This window comes from Equus quagga, unplaced genomic scaffold (assembly GCF_021613505.1).
Source record: "Equus quagga isolate Etosha38 unplaced genomic scaffold, UCLA_HA_Equagga_1.0 203_RagTag, whole genome shotgun sequence".
Classification (NCBI taxonomy): domain Eukaryota; kingdom Metazoa; phylum Chordata; class Mammalia; order Perissodactyla; family Equidae; genus Equus; species Equus quagga.
The window spans coordinates 6,552,938-6,580,127 of NW_025798627.1; positions in this window are offsets into that span (position 1 = coordinate 6,552,938).

Here is a 27,190-nt window from a genome sequence, read left to right on the forward strand (position 1 = left end):
ACACAAAGACCAAAACAATCATCATCATTCCGCTAGTGCATAGCAACACCTGCCAAATATGACACTGAAAAGTACAGGGCTCTCTTTTGCTAGAATTAGGAAAGACCATGCAGTAATTGCATATACATTTCACTGTGTTATGCCAAAAAATAATGTAGCAATACTACCAGAAGTTGCCAATGTCAGTTTTGCATCTGATTGCTACAAACCCTGACTTCTCAACCCTACCATTCCCTCTGATCCCCTTCAGCAGAAATCTGCATTTCTACTTTATATTTACAAGTTAATGGAATATTTTCCTCTTCCCACCCAATTGTCTTTTTAGCCAGTTATCCACATTCCAGACCACAACCCACTTATTCATCCAGTCCTACCTGGACTTAGCCTCTAGCATTAACAGTCCCTGCCATTTGACCTTAACTGGTTTAATTTCTTGGAATTTAATTGAGTCCATCATTTCTGGCTTTCAAAGTTTCCTCACTTTCCTGGTTTTCTTAACACTTCAGTCGTCTTTGCATGTTCTTCTTACGTTAAGTTTTATTAAAGTAACAGTATTCCTTGATATTTATTCTAGCCTCTCTTCTCCTTCACACTATAAATTCAATCACACGAGTTAATAAGCTTTTAGGGCTTTAATTATCAGCTATATGCTGTGGACTCACACGTCTTTATCTCCATACCAGCTTAACATGTTTCGGCTGCCTACTTTTCCCCTTCTCTTGAATGTTCCAGAAAAATTTCATATTCAACATGTTCAAAACTGGACTAATATTTTTCTCCCTAAAACAAGGTTATTTATCTCAAGCTTTATCCATTTTCTCAAGTCAGAAACCTGTGAATTAAGCCTCACTTTTCTTCATTTCTTTTAAACATTCATCAAGAACAAGTATCTCTTTAATAATCCACTTGTCTACATACTCATGGCTACCTCCTGTCATTTATCTCTTGTACTCTTTAAAAGAAATCTAAATGATTGTATTTAATGTAATGATCATTGTTATTATATTATCAAATGATTCATATACTTTATTACTTTTTAATTTTTAACAGTTTTATTGAGATATTATTGTCATAAAAATTCTATGTATTCAAGGCATACGATTTGATGTTTTGATGTTTGTTTACACTGTTAAATGATCACCACAGTCAAGCTAATTAATATATCCATTACTTATACATGGTTATTATTGTGTGTGTGTTTGAGTAAAATATGAGAGGACTTAATTTAAAATCTACCCTCTTAGCAAATTATAAGTATATAATTCAGTATTAACAATTATCACCATGCTGTAAATTGGATCTCCAGAAATTATTAATCATGCATAACTAAAAATGTTTACCCTTTGATCAACATCACCGCATTTCCTTCTCCCTCAGCCACTGGGAACCACCGTCACACTCTACACTTCTACGAGTTTGACACTTTTAGAGCCCATATATAAGTGAGATCATGCAGTATTTCTCTTCTGTATCTGGCTTATTTCACTTAGCATAATGACCTCCAACTCCATGCATTTTGTCACAAATGGCAGGATCTCTTCCTTTTTAAAGCAGAATATATTCTAGTGTGTGTGTCTGTGTACATACACCATATTTTCTTTATTCATTCATCCATTGAAAGACATTTAGATTGTTCCCATATCTTAGCTATTGGGAATGATACTGCAATGAACATGGGAGCGCAGATACCGCTTTGCTGTTCTGATTTCAATTTGTGTGGAAATATACCCAGCAGTGGGATTGATGGATCATATAGTAGTTCTATTTTTAATTTTTTGAGGAACTTCCATAATGTTTTGAATATGGTTGTAATAATTTACATTCCCATCAGTAGTGTACAATGGTTCACTTTTCTCCATGTCCTCACAAACTCTGATCTTTTGTCCCTTTGATAATGGCCCTCTTATGTGAGATGATATCTCATTGTGGTTTTGATTTGCATTTCCTTAATGATTAGGGATGTTGAGCCCCTTTTCAAACACCTGCTAGTTTGAGTTTCTTCTTTCTAGAAGTATCTATTTAGCTATTTTGCTATTTGTCTATTTAGGTATTATGCCCATTTTTAATCGGGTTATTTGTATTTTTCATATTGTGTTTCATGTTAGTCGCATGAGCTACATATTTCGGATTACTCCTTATCAGATATAAGATTTTCAAATATTTTTTCATGCTACATAGGTTGACATTTCATTCTGTTGATTGCTCCCTTTGCTGTGAAAAAACTTTTTAGTTTGATATAGTCCCACCTGCCCATTTTTGTGCTTGTTTCCTGTGCTTTTGGTGTCATATCCCAAAAAATTATTGCCAAGACCAATATAAAGAAGGCTTTTCCCTAAGTTTTCTTCTAGGAGTTTTATAGTTTCAAGTCTTACATTCAAGTCTTTAATCCATTTTGAGTTGACTTTTGAGCATGGTGTGAGATGGGGGCCCAATTTCATTCTTTTGCATGTGGATATCCAGCTTTCCCAACACGATTTATTGAAGCGAGTATACTTTCCCCATGGTGTGTTCTAGGCACCCTTGTCAAAGATTAGTTTACCATAAATGTATGGTTTATTTCTAGATTCTCTATACTGTTCCATTCTTCTATGCGTTTGTTTTTATGCCAGTATCACACTGTTTTGATTACTATAGTTTTGTAATACAATTTGAAATCAGGAAATGTGATGCGTCCAGCTCTGTTTATCTTGCCCAAGAATTCTTTGGCTATTCGGGAGCATTTTGTGGTTCCATATAAATTTTAAGATTGTTTTTTATTTCTTTAAAAAATGTTATTGGGATTTTGATAGGGATTTCATTGAATTTGTAGATTGCTTTGGGCAGTATGGACATTTTAACAGTATGAATTTCTCCAGTTCATGAACATGAGATGTCTCTCAACTTAGTTGTGCTTTTTAAGTTTCTGTCACCAACGTTTTACAATTTTCACTGTACAAGTCTTTCACCTCTTTGGTTAAGTTAATTCTTAAGTATTTTCTTCTTTTTTGCTAATGTATATGGGACTATTTTCTTAATTTCCATTGTGGATATTTCATTGAAATATTCAAATACAGAAATCCCATTAATTATTATATACTGATTTTGTATCCTGCAACTTTACTGAATTTATTAGTTCTATTGTTTTGTGGAGTCTTTAGAATTTTCTACATATATGATCATACCATCCATAAACAGAGATAATTCTACTTCTTCCCTTCAGATTTAGATTCCCTTTATTTACATTTCTTACTTGATTGCTCTAGTTAGCACTTCCAATACTATGCTAAAAAGCAGTGGTGAAAGTGGGTATCCACTTTTAGCTTTTAGCTTTCCCCTACTGATTATGATTTAAGGTGTGTGTTTTTCATAAATGGTCTTTATCATGTTGAGGTAAGTTCCTTCTATACCTATTTTATTGAGAGTTTTTATCATGAAATGATGTTGAATTTGGTCAATGCTTTTTCTTCATTTATTGAGATGATCATATGGGTTTTTTCTTTCATTCTGTTAATGTGGTGTATCACATGGATTGATTTTCATATGTTGAACCTCCTTGCATCCCAGGGATAATATAACTTGGTCTTGATGTATGATCCTTTGGACCTGCTGTTGAATTCAGTTTGCTAGGTTTTCTATTGAGGATTTGTGTATCTAGGTTCATCAGGCATATTGACCTGCAATTTTATTTTCCTATGTTGTCATTGACTCGCTTCAGAATCAGGGTGACACTGCACCATAAAATGAGTTTGGGAATATTTCCTCTTCTATTTTATGGAAGAGCTTAAGAAGGGTTGGTATCAATTCTTCTTTGAATTTTTGTTAGAATTCACCCATGAAGTCATCTGGTCCTGGCTTTTTCTTACTTGCAAAGTTTTTGATTACTGATTGATTATTTCATTCTTGAAGTAGCTTGGACACAGCTTGCAGGAGTCAAGGTGACCAAAAAGGACCTTGTCCTCCAAATATCAGGTGTCTTTGTTCTGATCACTGATTGCTGCTTCTGATTATGGAGGTGCAGGTACAGAGGTGGGAAGCCACTGTTGAGAGCCTCTCCCCCTCTGACTGAAGGAACTTTCAGGGAATTTAAAGGGCCAATGCCATTTACCCCCCCCCCTTCATTTTTCTGTTTTTTCTTTTTGAGAGCCAGACATTTAAGAGTAGGACATCTAAAAACAACCACATATATGGGGTAATTTTAAAAGTCACCATGAAACTGCAAGCTCAGAAAGGTCCGCAGAACATCTTAAGTATATACCTCAGGCTTATCACTGGATCTAGGGACACCCTACAACAATCTTTAAAAAAAAAAAAAAAACAGTAAGCGTTGGGCAGAGGTGGAATCTGATCTTCAGAGTTATCACATTATGAAAATCAAATGCTCAGTTTCAACCAAAAAACTCACAAGATATACACAGAAATAGGAAAGTAGTGCCCATTTAAGGGAAAAAAATAAGAGAAATTGTCCCCAAGAAAGGTCAGATTATGAACTTACGAGATGCATACTTAAAAGAGCTATATTAAAGATACTCAAAAGGATAAAAGAAGATGAGAAGAGAATCAGGAAAACAATGTATGAATAAAGTGGAAGTATTATAAACAGATATAACACATGAAAAGGAACCAAAAAGAAATTCTGGAGCTGAAAAATACAATACTGAAATTAAAAATTCACTTGAGGGATCCAAAAGCAAATTTGAGCAAGCAAAAGAAAGAATCAGTGAACTTGGGACAGTGAAGATAGGATGATTGAAATTATTAAGTCTAACAAACAGAAGAAAAAGGATTGAAGCAAAGTGAACAGAGTCTAAGGTATCTCTGAGACACCATCAAGGGAAGCAACACTTGCATTGTGGGAGTCCCAGAAGGAGAAGAGTGGAAGGGGCAGAGAAATCATTTGAAAAAAAAAATGGCCCCAATTTTGAAGTAAGAAATGAATATAAACATCCAAGAAGATCAACAAATCCCAAACACGATAAACTCAAAGAAATCCACACCAAGGCATATTATAATCCAACTGTGGAAAGACAAAGACAAAGAAAAACATCTTAAAACCAGCAAAAGTAGCTCATGATATACAAGGAATCCCATATAAGATATTTAGCATATTTGTCATCAGAAACTTTGGAGATCAGAAAGCAATGGGTTAGTACACTCAAAGTGCTGAAGTAGAAACAAAAAAACTGTCAACCAAAAATCCTATATCTTGGAAACTCTCTTTCAAAAAGAAGGAGAAATTAAGATATTCTCAGATGAACAAAATCTTAGGGAGTTCATTATCACCAGAGCTGTCATGCAGGAAATGCTAAAGGGAGTCCTTCAGGTTGAAATGAAAGGATACTAACAGTAACTTAAAGCTGTACGAGGAAATAAAGATCTTTGATAAAGGTAAGTATATTGACAATTTAAAAAAACAGTATTTTAACATTGGTTTGTAACTTCACTTTTTGTTTTCTCCATAATTTAAGAAAATAATGCCTTAAAACAATTATTACTCTATGTTTTCAGTTACAAAATACATAAAGATGCAATTTTTGACATCAATAAATGAAAGGAGGTGGGGATGGAACTATTCAGAAGCACAATTTTTTGTATATTATTGAAGTTAAGCTAGCATAAATTCAAATTAGTGTATTGTAATTTTAGGATGTTAAATGTAATCCCTATGGTAACCACAAAGAAAATAGCTATAGAATATACATAAAAGGAAATGAGAAGAGAACTAAAACATTCCAATGCAAAAACTCAATTAAATACAAAAGAAGGCAGTAATGCAGGAAGTAAGGGACAAAAACAATCTATAAGGAACACAAAAAACAAATAGCAAATTGAAAGAAGTCACTCTTTATCAGTAATTACTTTAAATGTAAATGGTTTAAACTCTCCAATCAAAAGATAGGGATTGTAAGAATGCATAAAAAACAAATTATCTAACCATCTGCTATCTACAAGAGACTCACTTCAGATCCAAAGACACAAATAGGTTAAAAATGAAAAGATGGAGGGCCAGCCTGGTGGCATAGTGGTTAAGTTTGCACGCTCTGCTTCAGCAGCCCAGGGTTCGCAGGGTCAGACTGGGCACAGACCTACTCACTCCTTATCAAGCCATGCTGTGGCAGGCATCCCACCAATAAAGTAGAGAAAGATGGGCAGGGATGTTAGCTCAGGGCTAATCTTCCTCAAAAAAAAAATAAAAGGCAAGAACTGAAAAGATATTCCATGCAAATAGTAACCAAAAGAGAGCAAGGGGAGCTGTACTAATAGCATGAAAAATAGACTTTAAATCAATAAAAGATTACAAAAGATAAAGAAGGGGATTATATACTAGTAAAAGGTTCAACACAGCAAGAACATATAAGAATTATAAACATTTATGTATCTAATAACAGACCATCAAAATATATGAAGCAAAAATTGACAGAATTGAAGGGAGAAGCAGGACATCTGTTCTCCAGGACAGATATGAAGAAGCTGGAACACTGAGCACTACTAGCGGGAATTTAAAATGGTGCAGCCACTGTGGAAAATGGTATGGGAGTTACCTGAAAAGTTGAAAATAAAATTATTGTATTTTCCAGTAATTCCACTTCTGGTTATATACCCCAAAGAAATGAAAGACAGGACATTATCAGATATTTGTACACTCATGTTTATAGCAACATTATTCATGATCGCCAAAAGTTGTATGTAACCCAAGTGTCTATTGATGGATTAATGAACAAACAAAATGTGCAGCAAATGGAATATTATTTAGCCTTAAAAGGGGAGGAAATTCTGATACATGCTACAAGATGGTTGAACCATGAAGACATTATGCTAAGGAAATAAGCCAGTCATTGAAGGACAAATACTATATGACTTCACTCTTATGAGGTACTTAGAGTAGTCAGATTCATAGAGACAGAAGGTAGAATAGTGGCTGCCAGTCGTTTGGGGCACAGGGGTAGAATGTTGTTTAATCGGTACAAGTTTCAGTTTTGAAAGTGGAAAAAAGTTCTGGAGATGGATGGTGGTGATAATTACACACAATGTGAATATGCTTACTGCTACTAAACTGTACACTTAAAAATAGTTAAAGAGTAAATTTTATGTTCCATATATTTTGCCAAAATAAAAAATAAATTATTTTTAACTAACATTCACAAATAAATTTTCTTTAATTATTCTGAGCATTCTGTGTATTCAGATTTTTTAAATCAAATAATGACAATTTTATCCTTGTTTCTAATACGGATATCATTGGTGACAAGCACTTCTAGGAAGAGCTGTAAACTCACTGGCAGATTTAATAAGAACATATATAATGTTTATCAATGGAGTTACAAAATATAAATTAAACTTTATCATTGGGAAGATCCAATAAGAAAATGAATTTTAGTGTCAAGTTTTCTTCATACAAAGAATGTATAGAAATTCTATGTTTCTAAATTGCATTTCTATCCAAAAGAATGTATACTCAATGTTTCCTCTATTTAAGATATTGTAAAATCAGTAAAATCAAGTGTTAAATTGAAAAATGATTGTCATAAAATAAACATTTTAAATTATACAACGGTTTTTAAAGAATGCATCTGTGAGATAATAAGAAAATAAAACACCTCAAAATGGTAAAAGGACTTTGTGAACTGAAAAAAAATCATTCAAAGTAATATAGGGCTTCACAGTATTAAGAATATGAAAATACAGTCAAAGCTAACAAACTCTGCTTTTTCTATTAATATTTAAAACAGAAACAACATGCCATTATACTGCAACATATTAAACTGGTTCATAATGAAAGAGAATTATCAATATTGGAAACCTAAATGCTTTCAATCAATACTACAGCTGTTTTTATTGATCCATATATCAATAAACATCCATTAAATGTGTTAAATGATTTTAATGATTTAAAATTTTCTTACACAGTTAACAAAATATGTGTAATAGTACTGATTTTTATTAGTATATTCTAAAAGTACAGATATAATGACAAAGATTTATTTTTACATTTCTGTTTCTCAGCTAAGCAAGAAAGGAAAGACAATTTTACTACTTGCAGACTAGGTCTTGAGTGATATCCCCCAGGGAAGGACATTCTCTATTACATATGAAAGTGTCGGTAATAAAATAGTTATATTCTCAATGTTTAACCATAACGTAGGCTAAAATAAGCACAAAACAGCAGAGAAATATGTTGTGTGGTATAAATATTCCACAAACAAATAGACAATCATCAAGAGAAACAATTATAGATGTTCGAAGTTTATGAAGGAAATGAAGTGAGGACTTTGAGCTCCTGAGTACCTCCGAGGCTCCTTTGACTCGTGTCGGAGGAAACCAGCCTCCACTGCCTGAGGATCCCTTCACAATCTCAACTGAGGCAGCTGCCTTGCGAGGAATGCCTAGTCTCCTCAAGACCAGCTCCACTACAGTTTATTGCCTCTATTCCCTGACTGAGGATGAGAATACAGCATGCTCCAGTGTGGGCTTCAGGGACCCCCTCATTGTCCCTGAGACCCTGCCAGGGCTCCACAGCTAAAAACTATTTTCATAACAATACTAACACCCTATTTGCCCTATTTGCTCTCATTTAATAAACTAGCCCAGAAGTTGGAATTGGCTCTATTTGTTTGCTTGGTTTATTGACTGAAACATGGACCCAGTAGTGATCTTCATTTGAGTTGTGATATTTGAATTTCTTTTGAATAATGTTGAAAAGAGGTTCTCAAAGTATGGTTCTCAGATCTGTAAGGTCCCGTAGTCTCTTTCAGGAGGCCTATCATATCCAACTTTTTTCAAAACAATCGGTAAGATAGTATTTTCCACTAGCTTGACATTTGCAATGATGGTGAAAAAGTGATGATAGGTGTACTGACTGAATGTTTGTGCCCCTCTAAAATTCATATGTTGAAATGCTAATTCCCAGTGTGACGGTCTTAGGAGGTGGGGTCATTGGGTGGGGCTTAGGCCAAGAGCGTGGAACCCTCAAGAACGGGATTAGTGCCCTTAAAAAAGGGACTCCAGAGAGCTCTCTTCTTCTCCTCCCACCAGGAGAGGATACAAGGAGAAGTCAATTGTCTGCAACCTGAAAGAGGGCTCTCACCAGAGCCTGACCTTGCTGGCACCCTAATCTCACAGGCCCAGCCTCTAGAACTGTGAAAAATAAATTTCTCTTGTTTATAAGCCACCCAGTTTACAGTATTTTGTTATAGCAGCCTTAAGTGATGGAAACAGGTGGGTAAACTCGCTGGTACATTATCTAAATGAAGGCAGTGTCACCCCCTGTACTAGTAGGCATTATATTTTTTATCTCTATGCATCTCCAGAAAAAAAAAGACAATTTCACTTAGGAATGTCCTTGCTAAAGTGATAAAAATATTAATTTTATTGAATCTTGACCACTGAATACACATCTTTATAATATTCTGTGTAACAAAATGTTTTATACACAAAACATTCCTGCCGAATATTGAAGTACAAGTATTTGAATTGTATGATGAACTATCAGCTATTTAACTTTGGGATACATATTTAAGTTTCCTTGTCAGTAAAGTGGGGATAAAGTAATATCTTTTTAATAAAATTGTTATGAGGATTAGGGTGAAGGAATGAATGTAAAGAAGCCCTTGGGGCAGAACACAGCATATCTGCTCAAACAGGGTAAAGAGCAATCATGGCTATCATGTGTCGAGTGTTAATACATGCCTGACAGTGTTCTAAGTGCTTCACACCTATTGTCTCATCTTGTAGTAGTAAAAATCCTGTAAGGGTAGATACTGTCATCAAGCCTATTTTACAGAGGATGACGCTGTGGCAGAGAAGGGCTTGTGACCCAGGCATTCTTAATTGCCAAGCTCACTCACAGAAATTCCAAGTTATGCTATTTCCCAGCATTATCCAAAACTCTTTTTGCTTTTTCTTCTTAAATTTTGTGCCATCCTAGGTGAGGAAGAATGTACCAACCTTTTATGCCAACTGAATCTATGAGTTGATGATACATTTTCAGTGTCTTACAAATTTTTAAGTGGTTTGATTTTGATGAAGTAAGATTTTTTCTCAGTCCAGCTCCAGTGGCCCCCAAATTAGTAATACAGTCACTTAGATACAATACATGAACTGATATCTTGTGTTTTCAGGTGTCTTTCTCCAATTCAGCGTCATATTGAATTGGAAAGTAGAAAAAACAAACAAACAAAATTCCTCAGTGATTCTAAATTATCCTAAGAGACATAAATTATTTTAATATTTTAACTTATATATACCAAAGCACTGGGAATGATATTTTTACTTTATTGACCACGTTTTTTGTTCAATTTTTACTTCTTTTTTCTATTACTCCTTTTTGTTTCATAAATGTGAGGGTCTGACAGCCTCTCTGCTTTCCTATTCCTCTTAGAAAAACATTGTTGCTTTTTAAAATTTTATTTCTCATCGCCTAAATTTATCATTGGTCTAGTCTTTTCTACACAACCTTTTTCAACATCAGCAATTAAATTTCTATTTTACTTACTAAATAATTCCATGCAATCACTTGTTTTTCTTCTCAAACCGGAAGCATCCACATACGTATTTCTCTCTCATTCATCTCTTTCAGTCATTGGACCACAAGTTTGACCGATTGTTATACACATTTAAAAGAAAAAAATTAGTGAGTCTTCTGCGACTCATATGTTTTACTTATGTCATTCTGTTATCTCTGTCAATGATAGTGATAGAAATTTTTTTTATCAAGACCATGACGCATAATAAGAGCTCAAGAAATGTGAAGTATGACCATTAAGATGATAATTTTTTGACTAACATTTCACCTATCTATCACTATATACAAACCATCCTAAAAATGAGCGGTATAGAGGAAAACTATTTTATTGTGCTCATAGATTCTGTGAGTCAGGAAATTGAACAGGACATAGTGGGGATGCTTAATCTCTCCTCCATAAAGTCTGGGGCCTCAGCTGGGAAGACCTCAGCAGCTGGTGATGAGTGAGAGAGCTGGAGAATCGCATCACCTAAAACCTTCTTCATTCACATCTGGTGCATGAACTAGGATGACTCAAAGGCAAGACTCAGCAAAGACTGCCTACAGGAGCACCAGTCTGCAACCTCTCTGGGTTATAGATTTACCTGGGGCATTTTATGACAAGGTGGGTGGCTTGCAAGAGGGAGATGCCAAGAGAATTGTCCAGAGAGCAAGCATTCCAAGACAATCAGATAGAAAATATAAGGATTTCTATGCCCTAAATTTAGAATCCACATAGTGTCACTTCAACCTACACTATCCACACTAAACTATTATGGCTGTGTTTCTCAAAGATTCAATTAGAAAGCCTGCTAATACAGAGATTGCTAGGCCTTAATTGCACACTTACAAACCTACTCAGATTTAATAGGAGAGTATATAGACACCAACTCTTGATGGAAGGAGAGTCAAAAAATTTGAGACCATGTTTGAAATTTGCCTCAAATAACTGCTTAATAATTATAACCTAATCATAATTAAATATTACCAATAACACCTAACATTTCATATTGGATTCTAGTGAACAATTTGGATTCACTTAACTTTCCATAATCCATTTTTCTATTCAGTGAAATAAGTGGGAATAGGTAGCCTATATATCTAAACCCTTTCAATCTTTAAAATACTACTCTTTGTAATACAATTTAGAAGGAAAATTTTTTTCACAGTTATCAAAAATTCCACATGCTATTCATTTAATATGCTTTCTAAAAACTCAAGTCACAATTGTGCCTAACAAATAATATGTCTAATGAATATATACCATTGTTCCTTTTCTATCAGGTTTAGGGAAGCTGATTAGTCCCGCTACACTCCTTGAGAGTGAAATATTAAGCATATCTGATGATCAGACTTTTCCATTTTTCTGTTTCACCTTAGCCTTTTCACAACCATGCCCATAAATACATGAATACACACACACACATACATACACCCACAAAACTACTATTTTAAAGATTTAATAACTTTCAAAATGTTCCTTGGAACAAAATATTCTGTTTTTTAAAGGACAATGTTATTGAATTTAGGTAAATTAAATGTCACCAAAATCAATTTTCCTTTGATGGCCAACTCTTAACCACAGCTTGAAATATCTGAAATTAGCTAAAGGTAAACTTCCCTTGATACATTATGTGAAGGTCACATTAAAGCAAAACACAGCCAGCCTTCTTTCCCTTTCACAATAAAAGCAATAGGTAATCACAATTCTCTTAATGCTGACAATTCAAATACTGTTTGACATGGTTCAAAATTTCTACTTGCAAATAAATAACTTGTGTCAAATAGGAGAATTATTTATGCCTAATAAATTTACCCCTAAAAGTGATTTTTCAATGCCTACCTTGCATTGATTTTTATCTTGAAGCCATATTTTAAAAAAAGGTTTTAGCTAAACAATATTTTTGCTACTTGTAAATGAAAAATAGAAATTTCAACAATATATATTCACATTATCATGAAATAATAAATATACTTTCTAAGGTTTTAAGTTAACCCCTGATGATGTATACACAAACTCAGCAAGATTTCCATGCATATGCAAAGTTCAAAAGTGCAACACCCAAAGGTCTGGCTCTAGGAAGATTAGGATCAATGCCCATACAAATATTTTCCAAGAGATTAAGTTCCCCATATAAAAACTTAAAGAAAATGTTTTTTAAATGGCATTCTTTACTGAGAGCTACTCATATATTTTTAATCAATGAAAGTCCTACCAGAATGTTTTATAGAAGGCTACATATAAAAGTCAAAACATACTATTCTTTGATGTGAAGAACCCTATAAAATTAGAGCTAACACCAATTATATACGTAATATTAAATCTGCATGGACTCTTACTACACTGATGCATTTTCTAGATATGTGGTCATTTCACTGTCACCTGCATACTTAGATATTAGAAAATATATATTAAAATTGCTGTTTAGAGGAATATTTGTCTATATATTAACTTACAATTATATGATTACATTTGTTTCATTTTCCTCTGCTGTTGTTCAAATATGTTTTCTCTATTTTAATTTTTATTAGTTTTATTATGGCAGTAGTTCTAAAACATTCACTGGGAGGGCCTGTTAATATGCAGGTTGCTCGGCCCTATCCCCAGAGTTTCTGAGTCAGTAGGACTGGGGTGGGGCCCAAGAATTTGTATTTCTAAGAAATTCACAAGTGATGCTGATGATGAAGGCCCTGGGACCAAACATTGAGAAGAGTTGTACTATGGTATGCTTTTCATTAATTGAAATGGCGTTCTCAGATGTTCTTGATTCTTTGAGTTGATATCTTTCAGCAGTTTTGACAAATTCTTTGCAACTATGTTGTCAAATATTTCTTCTGCCGCATACTCTTACCTCTGCTTCTGAGTCTCTTTAACTATATGTGTGGTGGAATTTTCACCTGTGTTCTATGTCTCTTCTGCTCTCCATTTTTTTTTTCTATTCTTTTCTCTCTTTGTATGTTATAATTTGCATATTTTCTGTCGATCTGCTTCCATTTTATCATCTCGTGATCTGTTAGGTCAGATCTTTCCTTTAACCAATATTTTGAGTTCATAATTTGCAATGTTATTATTTTCCTGGTAAAAAATTTCACCTAATTTTTTAAATTCTAGTTATCTGCTGAAATTCTCCATCTCTTCAATTTTATCCTTATTTTCTCTAAGTTTAAACATATTAACCATAGTTATTTCAAAACCCTTTTTAGCTAGCTTTAATACCTTCATCACACATGGTCTGTGACTAGTGTGTGTGTGTATGTGTGTTTTCTTTTTTGTCTTCAGTCATATCTTTTGGTGTGCCTCCACCATAACAGAGTGGGACAGAGTATCAGTTCTGTAGTAATCACGTCAAATATGTACAATCTGAATATAATCACGAGAAAACATCAGACTAAAGCACATAGTGAGGAATTCTACAAATTAAATGGCCTCCACCATTCACGTTGAGGTAATGAAACTGTTTCAGATTAATGAGACAAAGAAACACAATAATTAAAAGCAATGAATTACTATGTAAATTTGAATCACTATGGCACATTCTCTAACAACACGTTGGATTTTGATTGTCATTTCATTCAATCTACAAATCCATCTTAATTAATTTTTGACATATTTAGCATATTGAGTTACCTCATTAGAAAATATAGGATAGATATTTAGACATATTGTTTTCTGTGTGACTTCTCTAGTTTTTCTTAAGCCTCTTCTTCATATATTATATTTCTTTTATATCATGTTTATTCCAAAGTATTTTATGGTTTTTGTCGCTTTTATGTGTGTACTTCTATTTCCATTACAATTTCTAATTGAATATTACTGTGTATATGAAAGCTACTGATTTATTTTTTTATCTTCAAAATGGTCACACTTATTCTTTTCCTATTTTACTTTATAAAACCAAGTCCACAGGGAAACAAATAAGTAAAATTATTAATCTTTCTTTAGATCTCAATCTTTAAACTCAAATAAGTATCTCTTGTCATACATTTTACAGAGTGGTACATAAGAAACACTACAATATACCTAAATTCATAAATATCACACAGTATGTATGGAGTTTAAATAATTTTCATGTGTATAAATTGGAAGACAACATTGAGAGTAGAATATTAGTGGTAGAAAACTTACTCCTAAAATGTTTTTCTTCTTCATTTTTGCATCTGTGTTATGTAAAAGTTCTTAATTTTGTGAAGCAGATGCTTCAAGTGATTTTATTTTTCTTCTAATCAATTCTTTCACCCTCCTCTGTTCTAAATAATATTTGAACAGTTTATAAAATCTGTGGTTATATTCTGTTATTAACACAGAAACCACTTCATTGTAAACTTCTGTTCTCATATTTCTGAAAAAGCTACAAGCTCTCTCCAAAGAAGCCTGAAACTCTGTCAATGCCTTATTGGAATGTGTGTGTGTGTGTGTGTGTGTGTGTGTGTGTAAACAAGAAAGAGGACATGTCTGGCACTAGGACATCTCTTCCCCAGTATTTTCAAGATTTACATTATGCCCTTCAATGTTAGAGGGCAGAAACAGGAAGAAGAAATAGGAGCAGGGATATTTACCATTTCTCACTCTGACTGCGTCTAGGGTTAATATCTACTGTGGCAGCTTATGTAGCTGTGAGATCCAGGGGTCTCCTCAAGGGGATTTAACAGGTTTGCTGAAGCAGTGCTCAGCTTTACCCTTCACCCTTCTTTTACAAAGTGGCAGCCAACTGGACCATTCTAAGAAGCATATTTCTTTGCTTAATAGCCATTCTCACAGCTCCCATCCCTTCTCATTCTTTGAATCTTTTTTCTAATCTCATTCTTGTTCAGTGGGAGCCAGAGGAGCCAATGATCACCTATTCAGCACCACCCAATAATTTCAGAGACCCAGGGTATGGTGCATTCCATTATCTTTATTCCCAGACACACTATATTATAATCTCTTCGTGAGATGTTATTATCAACTACTCCATCAACCACGCTATTTTCATAAAGCTTTAAATGGAAGTTTAGCACATGCAAACATGTTTTTAGAAGATATTAGCCTTGCTCTTCCAATATCTCTTACTGAAGAATAACTCAGGAATGGCAGAGTAAGGACTTCCATAAATTATTAATCCATAAAAGCATTGAGAACAATGGCAAATATTGTCAAAAGCAACGTTTCTTTGTTTTTTACAAATCTGAGTGTTAACCAAAGGCTTGCAAAAAGCCAAGGAGCACTTATATGAGAAATTGACTAAATCTCGGTTAAAAAAAAAAAGTGAGATTTGTGATATTTTACTTGCTCTGTTCCCATAATTACCCCCCACACCCCCCACCGCTGTCTGGCAGCCTTGAAACCAGGAGCCTCACAACAATGGTAGGGGTGAAACACAGCAACCTAGCTGCTAGAGGGGGGAAAATTGGCTTGGAGGTCTCTCAAAAGCCTCATCCTCAGAGAATTTTCACTATTTGATCTGCTTAGCAGCTTTCTTGCAAAGCCTCATTCACAAGGCTTTTCTTTACCTGATCTAACTCAGAGTTCACTTAGTAATAAAAGCCACATTCCCCCAAGGCATTTATGAAAGAAAAAAGAAAATACAAAAATAATAGGAGTTGTTTAACATTGCAGGTATTTAAGGCTGCAATATCAGTTGGGGAAAACAAAAGGCTCATCAAAAAACTTAAGAGGAAAATCTTGGAAATGAGATGTTCAGGCTTTGAAAAGATCTGACATATTTCTGGGGACCTAAAACATTATATGCATATGTAAGACAGGATGCATGCTCTGGAAAATCATGAGAAGCGTCTAGTCTCTCACCTCTGGCTTATCTTGAGACCCTATGAAAGCAGGAATAAAGGCCAAGTCAGAGTTGTAAACTACCAGAGCAGTGAAGGTGTGCTCCAACATACAATCAGAACTCCTCGATAGAGGATGGCAAAAGGGATTAAAGGGGATATTTGTCTAATCATTAGCTGACCATTAACCTAACTGAACAGAAACTTGAGTGGTAACACATGACATAAAATAGAGACTTTATAAAATTAGTCCAGGAAAGTCACTAAACAGACATCAATAATAACAACAACAACCATCAACGACAACAAACCAAAACAATGGATTTATTTTCAGAATTGACATGCTATATTATTTACAATGTCTAGTTATCAACAAAAAAAATCAGAAAACACAGAAAGAAACAGTAATGAATGATCCATGCATAGGAAAAAAAAAATAGAACAGTCAATAAAATCTGTCCATGAGAAAAGCAACATGTTATTTATTAGGCAAAGATCTTAAATCAGCTATTTTAAGTACATTCAAACAATTAAAGGAAATCATGTCTGACGAACTAAAGTATAAAAATGACATCTGACCAAATGTAAATGTGAAAAAGATATAGAAATTAATAAACTGTCCAAACAGAAATTCTGGAGTTGACAAGAACAATAACTGAAATAAAAAATACATTAGAAGTACTCAGCAGCAGATTTGACATAAAAATGAGTCAGCAAACTCAAAGATAGGTCAATTGAGATTTTTGCAGTCTGAGGAACAGAAATAAAGAAGAATAAGTAAAAATAAACAGAGCCTCAGAGATCTGAGTTAAATCATCAAACTTACCAATATACACATCAAGGAAGGTCCAGCAGAGAGGAGATAAAGAAGAAGCAAAAAGAATATTAAGAAATTATGGCTAAAAACATCCCAAATTTGATTTTAAAAAATTAATCTACACATCTAAGAACTCCAATGAATTTCAGATAGAATAAATTCAAAGAGATCCCTACCAAGACACTTCATAATCACCATTGAAAGACAAAGACAAAAAGAAAATTTCCAAGGCTGGAAGAGAAAAACTATCATCACAATACAATGGATACTCGATAAGATTAACAGCTGACTTCTCATCAGAAATAATGGAGGCAAGAAAGCAGTGTGATGACACATTCAAAGTGCTGAAAGAAAAAATACTATCAACCACAAATTCTATATCCAAAAAGACTATCCTTCAAACATGAAGGAGAAATTAAGACATTCCCAGATAAACAAAAATAGAGATGATTTGCCACTAGCAGATCAATCATACAAAAAATTAAAAAGGAATTCCTTTGAGATGAAATGAAAGGACCCTAGACAAAACTTCAAGTTTTCTGAAGAAATAAAAAGCACCAGTAAAGGTAACTATATAGGTAAATATAAAAGAGACCATATATGTATTTTTTGTAACTCTTCTGTTCTCCTATCTGATTTAAAAGACAACTGAAAAAAAGAAAAAATTAGGAAACTATGTTGATGTGCTTATAATGTAATTTGTATTAAAATAATAGCATGAAGTAAAGGGTAGGGAAGAAGGTATACTGGAGAAAAGTTTTTATGAACTATTGAAATTAGATCAGTATTAATACAAACTGGATTGTTTTCAGTTAAGAAACCCAAAGCAACATAATAAAATAAATAAAAAGATATAGCAAAAGAAACAACAAGGGAATTAAAATACAATGACAAAAAATATCTACTTAACCCAACATTTCTTACCATGTTTGCCGTTATGGAAGCACCAGCAATCAACTAGCAGGGTAGCATAAGTCTTCTGTCTTCTTTCCCTTCTTAAAGACTCTCTCAATATCTAAGAGTGATTCTCCTTAGCACTCTGCTTCCCATTACTTGTAATGGTTACTAATCAACCCCTTTCCTGTCATCCTTTCACCAGGAACAGTGGGAAAGCATCTAATTAGATTCATTATTCCCATAAAGCCAAGAAATCAAAGATGTCTCTTTCCTTTTGTTTACCAATACTCCCCTCATCTACAGTGTGGTGTAAATTTAGACTGATTGTAGTAGGTTTGAGTCTGTAGGTTCTTAATGGGCAGGGAGGGAGAAGTGTGTAGTCCTAGTTATTAATGACTCATCTTAGGAAACTAGGTACTCAATACCTCTTGTTCTCAGTTGTAGGATCTACACAAAACTTTGAAGACAAGGAATGAGTTATATTCCACTACTTCCTATAAAAACATATTTTTTATTGTATAAATACTACATGATTGGTGTAACATTTACAAAAGACAGGAAATTAGATAAAGAAAACAAAATCAACCAAAGTCTTGCCGCTAAGACATAACTATTCCTACATATTTGACTCTTTTAGTGGCCAGCCAGCGTTCTGAACACTATTTATAGAAATAGCCATAAGATTTCACTAATTTGGGGGGCCATTCTTAGATTATGCTCATTTTATTCCATTGATCTAGCTCCTTTTTTTTGGCCATGGTTTCCCACTCTTAATTAATGTAGCTCAAAGTGTTGCTTAGTACCTGCAATATAAACATCTTCAAAGTAATCACATAACCAGAAAGTGGTAATAGTTATATATCATTTTTGGGTCAATATTTACTTGTTTTTATTTACTTATCTATTTTTTGGTAAAACACAAAATAATGCTATTGATCCAATAGCTAAAAAATATTAAAATAATGAATGTTTTCTTTGTATAAATATATGATAACCACTACATAAAAACTTATGCCATTTCACATATCATTAATATATAAAGTCTGAGGTAGGCATTATTACTTATTATTATTATTATCATTATATGATTATTAAAAAAATAAACTCTTGAGAAAGGATTAGTGAGGTTACAGAGTTTGCTGAAGGACATACAGTACTGAGGGAAAGAATTAGTATTCACATCTGTAAGTAATCATCTGTAGAATTCTCAATTCTTTATTAAGAAACTACCCTTCTAGTATTTCTGGAATAAATATTTTTGGCAAGCACGATTCAATTAATATATTGCTGGGTTGTATTTACTGCTTTATTTATATTTGAGTTATCAACATTTACAACTGAGATACATACTAATAATTTGTTTCTTTTTTTTGGTTTTGTGTTTGAATTCTTAGAGGCTATATGATTTTCATATGTGAGATTTAAATTATAGCTAAATTTCATTGAAATTTACTTATAGAAAATATTTGATTTTTGGCATTGAATATTCTTCTTCTAAAAGAAAATTATGATAAGAAGAGAAATGCTTTCCTGATAAAGCTTATCTACCAAAAAAAATCACAGAAAACATAATAAATTTTGAAATTCAACTTGTATTTCCCTTAAATTGTGGAGAATACAAGATTCTCACTACTCACTAGTACAAGATTACCACTACTCACTATTTCTGTGCACCAATCTGTTCAAGGTCCAAACTAGCAGAGTAAGAAAAGAAAAATTACACATATTAATTGGTAAATAAGCAAACTTTCATTATTCACAGACAATATGATAAAGAACCCATGAAAATCTGTAAACAAATTGTGTAAATAAAACAAGTTAACTGTGCAAGACATAATATGAACAGAACCAATGGAATTATGCTCTATATAACATAAACAAACAGACCTTCTAATACAAAAATGTATTTTATATAGTAGCAACACAACTAAAAGATATCAAAGAATATAGCTAATAAAAATATGTAACAACTTGGGAAAAATATAGAATTTTATTAACATACATAAATTTTATGTTTAACATACAGACACAAATAAGATTTTAAGAAATAAAGTGATATACCATGTTCATGAACAAGAAGGCTCAATATCTAAATTCGAGATTAAGAAGCAGTGGGCAAAGAATGAAGCTAAGGTTTAGGTTATCCATAAAGAAAAATATAAACAAAACCTGCCCAAACATGACATCAAAAACTTTAGAATATTTCAAAGAAAAATTAGGAGGGTAGTTGTATACATTTAAGGATAAAGAATTTGTTATACAAAATTAAACAGTAAAACATTGATACATTTTAATAGATTAAAATTGAAATCACTGGTTAACTGATAAACATCATGAACAAAATATAAAGGTAAACCACAAACTGGAAAAGATATTTGTGACACATAAATCCAATAAAGGATAAGGACTTAGAATATAAACGACTCTGTAAATTAGTAAGAAGAGACAATAATGCTATCAATGAAGGTTTAATCAGGAAAAAAGACACTATCTATGTGTTTCAAGCCTAATGAATTTAACACAGGGAACTAGGTCCTTTTTCTCTCACATATCTTTGGCAAAATGTAACCCAGAAACCTACTTAGTAAGTTTTCAAGAATTAATTATCTTCATGGTCCCTGGAGATGGAGAGCCTAGTGAGAGAAACAGGCAATCTGCCACAATAAACAAAATAAAATTGGATAAAGGTACTCTAGGCAATTTACAGATGAAGAAACCAAAATGGCCAATGTATATATTTAAATATAGTCAACCTCACTTGTAATCATGGATATGCAAATTAAAGCAACAAGAATACACCATTTTATACCCCAAGATTGGCAAAAGGTAAAAATTCTGAAAATACAAACTGTTATTGCAGATGTAGCTCTTCAAGACCTTTTTACCCTATTCTGTGGAGAGTGTAATTTAGTGATACTTTGAAATTTATAGTGATTCCTTTCAGAAAAAGTTCTACATCTGCATGTATAGCTGTACAGGAATATTTACATTATATTTTATATTGACCAAAAATGGAAACGACATAAATAGCCTAGATAGAAGATGAATTATAAATGGGGGGGGGGGTACATTCAAACAATAAAAACTAAACAAAAGTGAAGACAAACCATCTGCAGCAAAATATATACCTATGTAAACAAATTGGGATTATCTCAAACATAAACTCAAGCCAAAATTATATTTGTAGACGTGCACAAACAATATGAAAGTACTTATTTCAAATTTTAAAATTTAAAACAAATACTATAAATGGTTTAGGAATTCATATAAAAATGTTGAAAACAATGCATGAAACAAAATTTACCAAAGGAATGACAGCTGGATGCTGAGTAAAAGGATTTTGGTTATATTGTTCTTTATCAATTCAAATAGACCTGAAATATTGAAATATTCAAATAGACTCTGAAAGTCCTTTGAAAATTTACTAAAGAAAAGAGAATACTGTATGCCAGATGGCCACTCTATTCAATATTGAAAACACTAAAACTAAAGAAACAACATGGAAAATTAACCAATAGAAATTGCTACTCCTTCCTTTTATGCTAGGAAATAGGAGCCAGAGATCAACAGAGGTTATTTAAAATTAATCTAAACTGAATTTTGAATCCTATCATTTTGATTTAAAAATAAATATTTCTATGGTAACCAGGTCCTAGAATGTTTTATCAAGTTTTAATTAAGTCCTTCATAATTGGCTTTATTCAAATGAAATAGCATATATCTTGAATCCTTCAAAACTTTGCCTGAGATTTTCAATTTGAAATTGCCATGACAGACATCTGGTTTCCAGTTTTGCATTTAAGCAGCTTGGAAGTTGCCACTCCATCCTAAACAACAAGAAAAAAGCTGAACAGACTGAAAAATTAACAACTTTTCTAGAATCAACAAGAGAAGTGAGGACACCTGGCAAACCTCTGCCCCCAAAATTGGAGAGATATACACATATATACAGGGAATCTAGGCTCACCCGAGCTGAGACTCATTAACAGAAACCTCCATGGGAACCAGTACTGGGGTAGGAAAAGCTGAACTGTAATTGATGATTCGCTGGAGGCTCTGTATGGACAATTCTGAGAGTTAAAAACTCCAAGGGGAACCTGCCCATAGAGAGGCCCTCAAAGTTTTCTGAGATCTACCTCTAGGAGCTCTACATGGATCTCACAGTAAATATCAGAGGAAGATTCCCTTGTACTTCTGGCAAGGAGAGGGGAAAAGAAGCCATTCTTCCTGTTCTTCTTAAAAAGGTCTGCCCTCAGGAGAAACTAGTTAAACAGAGCCTAGCCCCCTGGGGCATTATCAGAAGCTAACTGACCTGATGGAGCAGAAATACCCAACTCCAGCCCTCCTAGCCATCCTGTCCCACCTAAGGGGGGAGAAAAAACTGAGAAACATTTGTGAAGTTCACAGGCCAGATGCACAGGATCCATAAAAACCTGAGATCTAACCACAGGACTGTAGAATGCTTCCATTTCCCATACACCTCACCACCAAAGTACTAAAGGCCTATTTAGAGAAGTTCCTTTTGCCTGGTACATCATGTCCCATTATCAACAAAAAATTACAAGGCATACAAAAAGGCAAAAAACACAACTTGAAGACACAGGGCAAGCATCAGAACCAGACATGACAGAGAAGTTGGAATTAAAAGACTGGAAATTTAAAGCACTGTGATTAATATGCTAAAGGCTCTAATGGATAGAGCAGACAGCATGCAAGAACAGATGTAAGCAGAGATATGGAAATCAAAAAAAATCCCAAAAAAAGAATGCTAGAAATCAAAAACACTGTAACAGAAATAAAGAATGCCTTTGATGACCTAATTAATAGACTGGACACAGCTGAGGAAAGACTCTCTAAACTTCAAGATATCTCAATAGAAATCATCAAAACAGAAAAACAAAGAAAACAAAGACCGAGAAAAACAGAACACAATATCCAAAGACTGTGGGACAACAAAAGGTATAACATATGCATAATGGGAATACCAGAAGTAAAAGAGATGAAGAGAAGAAATATTTGAAACAATAATGACTGAGAATTTCTCCAAATTAATGTCATACACCAAATCACAGATCAGAACACTCAGCAGTATAGATGCCAAAATAACTATGCCTAGGCATACCATTTTCAAATTACAGAAAATCAAATACAAAGAAAAACTTCTACAAGAAACCAGAGGAAAAAAACATAGAGGAACAAAGATAAGTATATCTGACTTCTCCTTAGAAACCATGCAAGCAAGAAGAGTAGAATAAAATATTTCAAATGTTGAGAGTAAAAAGCCAACATCTAGATTTCTGTACTCTATGAAATTATCTTTCAAAAGTAAAGTAGAAATAAATTCCTTCTCAGAAAAACAAAAATTGAGGGAATTTATTGCTAGTAGACCTCCCTTGCAAAAAATATTAAAGAAGTTATTTCGAGAGAAGGAAAATAATGTAAGTTAGAAACTAGGATCTACATAAGCAAAGAAAGAGTACTGAAGAAGGAATAGTGAAGGGAAAATAAAAACTTTTACTTTTATTACTCAGTTGATTTTACAGATAGTTAACTCAAAATAATAAGAGCAACAATGTTCTCAATTATGTATGTGTATGTACATATCATGTATATATATATATTTATATGTTTATGTATGATTATATGTAATCCAATAAATGACAAAAAAGATACAAAAGACATCAGGGAAGAATTAGGTCTATTTTGTTATAAGGTACTCATACTACCAATGAGCAGTATCATTTGTAAGTATAGTATCATTTGAAAGTGGACTTGGATTCATTGTAAATATATAGTGCAAACTTTAGAGCAACCACTAAAAAAAGTTGAAAAAAAAATATAACTGATATGCAAAGAAAGGAGAGAAAATGAAATCATATAAAGTTTTCAATTAAAACCACAAAGTCAGAAAAAGAGTGGAAGACAAAAATAAGAACAAAGAACAAAGGCAACAAGTAGAAAACAGTAATGAATATGGTATATATTAAGCCAACTATATCGATAATCATATTGAATGTCAATGGTATAAATACACCAAATAAAAGACAGAAATTGTCAGAGTGGATCAAAAACACAACCCAACTATATTTGTTTATTAAAAAAACCATTTTAAATATAAAGAAACATATAGTTAAAAGTAAATGAATGGAGGAAAAATATGCCATGATCACACTAATCAAATGAAAGTAGTAGCTAACAGTGGACTTAAGATAACAGGGATAACAAAGAGCATTACATAATGATAAAGGGGTTAATTTTCCAACAATAATAACAACTCTTAACATATATGTATGTAGCAACAGAGCTTCAAATTATGTGAGGCAAAAACTGACAGAACCTCAAGGAAAAATATATTAATGCATTCTCATAATTGGGGACCTCTCTATCAGAAATGGACAAATCCAGCAGGCAGATAATAACATAGTTGAACTCAACGGCACTATCAATCAACTGGTGACATGTATACACTACTTTGTCCAACAACAGCAGAATACACATTCTTCTCAAGCTCACATGGAACATTCATCAAAACAGACCACATTCTGGGCCACAAACCACACTTTCCCAAATTTAAAAGGATGGAAAACATATAATGTTTGCTCTCACACAACAATGCAATTAAAACAGAAATCAATAACAGAAAATCTCCAAATACCTGGAGATTAAAATAAACATGTTAAATAACACATAGGTGAAAAAGAAATCTCAAGAGAAACTTAAAAATATTCTGAAATAAATAAAAATAAAATTACAACTTATCAAAATTTATGGGATGTGGCAAAAGGAGTGCCTAGAGGGAAGTTTATAACATTGAATGCATATATTAGAAAAAAGAAAGATCTAAAATCAATAATCTGAGTGTCCACTTCATGAAGCTAGAAAAAGAAGAGCAAATTAAATCCAGAGTAAACAGAATAAGAGAAATAAGAAGAATTAGAGAATAAATCAGTAAAATTGAAAGTAGTAAAACATAAGAGAAAAATCAACAAAACCACAAGCTGATTGTTTGAAAAGATCAATAAAATTGATTAGGTTCTAGCAAGGGAACCAAGAAAAAAAGAGAGAGACATAGATTACTAACATCAGAAATGAAAGGAGGGACATCACTAAAGACCCCTTGGGCATTAAAGGATTATAAAAGTATGCTATGTAAAACTCTATACCTTGATAACCTCAATGAAATGGACCAATTCCTTCAAAGACACAATGTGCCTAAATTCACACAAAAAGAAACAGATGACCTGACTAGGCTTATAGCTGTTAAAGAAATTGAAGTCAAGTGCTTTACTGTATACCAACAACAAACAAGTGGAATTTAAATTATAAACACCATGCCATTTACATTAGTACTCAAAAAAATGAAATACTTAGGTATAAGTCTAATAAAATATGTACAAGATCTATATGTGGTAAACTACAAAACTCTGATGAATGAAATCAAAGACGAACTAAAACGGAGAGAGATTCCATGTTCATGGATGGGAAAACTAAATATTGTCAAGATGTTTGTTCTTCCCAACTTGGTCTATAGATTAAATGAAATCCCAATTAAAATCTCAGCAAGCAATTTTTTAGATATTAACAAACTGATTCTAAAGTTTATATGGAGAAGCAGAAGACCCAGAATAGACACATAATATTGAAGAACAACAAAGTTAGGAGACTGACACTATCCAACTTCAAGTCTTACCACAAAGCTGCAACAATCAAGAAACTGTGGTATTGGCAAAGAATAGACAAATAGATCACTGAAATTAAATAGAGAGCCCAGAAATTGAGCTCTGTAAATATAGTCAGCTGATCTTTGACAAAGGAGCAAAGGCAATACAATTGAGCAAACACAGTTTCTTCAATAAATGGTGATGGAAGAACTGAACAGCCACATGCAAAAAAAAAAAAAAAGAATCTAGACACAGACGTTACACATTTCACACACAAAAAAAAACCCTCAAAATATTTCACAGACCTAAATATAAAATATAAAACTATAAAACTCCTACAAGATAAAATAGGAGAAAAACCTAGACGACTTTGGGCATGATGATACCTTTTTAGATACAACACCAAAGATGTACTCCATGAAAGAAAGAATTGATAAACTGAAAATTTCATTAAAATTGAAAACTTCTGCTCTGCAAAAATAATGTCAAGAGAACGAGAAGACAAGCCACTGACTGGGACAAAATATTTGCTAGACACATCTGATAAAGGACCATACTCAAAATATATAAAGAACTCTTAAAATTCAGTAATAAAAAAACCCAATGAATAATGGGTCAAAGTCCTTAACAGACGCCTCACCAAAGAAGATACACAAATGGCAAATAAACATATGAAAAGACACTTCACATCATATATCATCAGGAAAATACAAATTAAAACAACAATGAGATTTCCCTACATATCTATTAGTATGGCCTGAATTCAGAACATTGAGAACAACAAATACTGACAAGGAGGTAGAGCAACAGGAACTCTAATTCATCGCTAGTGGGAATGCAACATGATGCAGCCACTTTGGAAGGCACTTTGGTGGTTTCTTACAAAACTAAACATACTCTTACCATACGATCCAGCAATCAATTTCCTTGGTATTTGCCCAAAGGAGTTGAAAATTTATCTCCACACAAAAACCTGCACATGGTTATAAAACTAGGAAGCAACCAACATGTCCTTCAATAGATGGATGGATAAATAAACTGTGGTACATCCAAACAATGGAATATCATTCAGCACTAAAAAGAAATGAGAAAAAAATACTCTCGAGTCCTAATAAGACATGGAGAAATCTTAATTTCATATCACTAAGTGAAAGAAGCAATGTGCATATTGCTAAATGAAAGAAGCCAATCTGAAAAGGCTACATACTATCTGATTCCAACCATATGACATTCTGGAAAAAGCAAAACTATGAAGTCAGTAAAGAGATGAGCGGTTGACAGTAGTTGGGGGTAAGGGAAGGGATGAATAGGTGGAGCACAGAGGATTTTTAAGGCAGGGAAACATTCTGCATGATACCATAACAGTGGATACATATCATTGCACATTTGTCCAAACCCATAGGATGTGCAACACCAAGAGTGAACTGTACTGTATTCTATGGACTTTGGGTGAGTATGATGTGTCAGTGTAGGTTCATCAAGTGTAACAAACGTGACACTCTGCTGGGGGATGTTAATAATGAGGATGGCTATGCATGTGTGGAAGCAGGGGATAATATGGTAAATCTCTGTACC